The sequence below is a fragment of the Lipotes vexillifer genome, unplaced genomic scaffold (assembly GCF_000442215.2).
Source record: "Lipotes vexillifer unplaced genomic scaffold, Lipotes_vexillifer_v1.1 scaffold862, whole genome shotgun sequence".
Classification (NCBI taxonomy): domain Eukaryota; kingdom Metazoa; phylum Chordata; class Mammalia; order Artiodactyla; family Lipotidae; genus Lipotes; species Lipotes vexillifer.
Genome location: NW_006786873.1, coordinates 69,065 through 71,856, shown reverse-complemented (window position 1 = coordinate 71,856; position 2,792 = coordinate 69,065).

Genomic DNA, 2,792 nt, shown 5'->3' with positions numbered 1-2,792 from the left:
GAAAAAAAAAAAAAAAAAAAAAAAAATGGTTCTACACACATTTTAAAAAGTTTTAAAACTACCAGGAAAAAAAAATAGAATGCTAACTTTAGTTTTGGAAAATGAAAAATTCAGAGTGAAAGACATCTAAGACTTATTCTATCTGCTGTGTCAAGTGTTTTATGGAAAGAAAAAATTGCTTTGCACCAAATAGAAGAACCTGCACAGGAGCAATGATAAGTTACTGCTTCTATCACCCTGTAAACTAATTTCAATACGATTTTATAGGGTGGGGGGTGGGGGAACAACAGTCATGTGAAATGGGGATGATGAACCATGTGGTTCAGGAGATTATTTTTGCTCCATTATGACTATTTACTTTCTAAAGTGATGCGTACTTTCATCTAAAATATCTCTAGGAAAAGTGATACAAACCCAGTCGCAAAGCCACAATACCTGAAAGGTGCTCAAATATTTATGGCAAATTAGACTGAGCATTAGAAGACAGCACAGAACAGTACTAGTTTGCCACTTGAAATAAATCAGTCATGTCCCCTCAGATGAAAGGAAATTGCCTTCTTGACTCCTTGACGACTCCTGTGAAAAGCAGAAACATGTTATTCCACCAAGTAAAAGCAAAGAAAACCCACAAAGACCGTGCTAAGCATCACTGGCCTTTCCTGTGAGATAAGAAGGACTCACACTTGCTACAAACCAGTTTATAGGTTTGTGTTCCTTTAGGCTGTTTATGTGAAAGCCGAGGGGAAACCTACAAATGCCCTCTAGAAAAAAAGCTGTCCAAATCATTGAAGCTTTTGAAGAAATTGTGAAAATGCAGCTTAACCTTCAATGATGCTCAGAAAGATATTTGTGAGAGAGTATAAACAGGATGAATAAATGCCTTAGACCAGGGTTCTCAATGGGGATGGAGATGGTTTTGCCCTTGAAGGACATTTGGCCAACGTCTGCAGACATGTTTGGTTGTCACACCTCAGGGGAGGGGACGCCCAATGGGCATTAGCCAGGGATGTTGCTAAACATCCTACAATGCACAGGAAAGCCCCTACAGCAAAGAATTACACAGCCCAAAATGTCAATAATGCCAAGGAAAAGCATTGCCATAGACCATCAGCTGTCAGCATGCTGAAAATCTTTGGCACTTTTTGTTGTAAATAAATAACTGGACTCACATTGTAAGCGTTAAATCAAAACATTTTAATCATAAGCTTTTGACATCTCCACGTTATGACTTGAATGTAAGCCAAGAATCTTCTGAAACCGCCATTGATATTAAATATGGTAAACTTTGATATTGTCAAGTGATATGACCTGATATGCATGTGTTTCATCAAATTCTCAAAAATCCATGTTTCATTTAGTTTTCTGGATAAAGTACAAATGTTAAAATGAGGTGGTAAGTGGTGGTATTTAGGCATTGGGTAAATAACAATTCCAGATTTCAAGGTCTATGCATGCTCTATTAAAATTCATGCCAAAGAAAATTACAAGTTTCTACATGTCATGGGCTGTTAGAGGATTCTTTTTTAGTAAAAAACCTCAAAAGTTAAATTCTCAAAATGCCAAGTAACCATAGTAATTAACTGGTGATAATGAATTAAATCAGTTCATGAAGTTTGAAGCTTATTTACCTACATACACTTGAACAACAGATCCCCATTTTATAGAGAGAAAGAAAAGTAATATGAGATTTCTTGGAGCCAAGGTGACTTTGTATTTACTTCCGTGACCTTGAGAATCTCACTCTATTTCCTTGAACCTCTCCTTTCTCTCCTCTCTGAAGGAGACAATCACTCCTAAAATTTTGCCAGCTGTATCATCGCCATGTGACAGACAAGGAAGCAAGGCTCAGAGGCACAAGCACAACATCCGACATGACAATGGAGTCATGTGATCCTGGTTTTCTGAGGTTTAATCTAGAGCCCTTTCCTCACCCAGCCTGCTTCACAGCAATACTGTGAGGCTCGAATACACTATGGCAGCACTTTGAAAAATGTAAAATGGAGTTGAGTATAAAATAGAAGTAGGGGGACTTCCCTGGTGGTGCAGTGGTTAAGAATCTGCCTGCCAATGCAGGGAACACGGGTTCGAGCCCTGGTCCAGGAAGATCCCACATGCTGCAGAGCAACTAAGCCCATGCGCCACAACTACTGAAGCCTGCACACTAGAGCCCACGTGCCACAACTACTGAGCCCATGTGCTGCAACTACTGAAGCCTGCACTCTAGAGCCCGTGAGCCACAACTACTGAGCCCACGTGCTGCAACTACTGAAGCCCGCGCGCCTAGAGCCTATGCTCCACAACAAGAGAAGCCACCACAGTGAGAAGCCCGTGCACCACAACGAAGAGTAGCCCCCGCTTGCCGCTACTAGAGGGAAGCCCGTGTGCAGCAACGAAGACCCAACTCAACCAATATTAATTAATTAATTAATTTAAAAAATACAAGTAGGTGATATGACGACAAGGGGAAGAGGGCCCCTGACAGGTGTCTCTATGCCCTGCTTCATCATCTTAGCCAACTTCCCTTTCCTCCCCGAGCTGTCCTCCACCAGAGAGTCTTCAAACCACTCACGTGTCCCCCTCTTTGCTTGGGGGAGAAACCTGGGGCTGCTGGGGCTTCTCCTCACTGCATCTCAGCTGTACCCTGCATCAACAGAGCAGATGTCCAAAGACAGGTCAGAGCTTGAAGTGCTGACTGGAGCAAGAATTGAGGGACAGGCAGATGGGGTGGAGGCAGCCCCCGTCCCCCAGGGCTGTGGGTGGAGGAGGATTTAAACCATCTCACCCAAACTGAA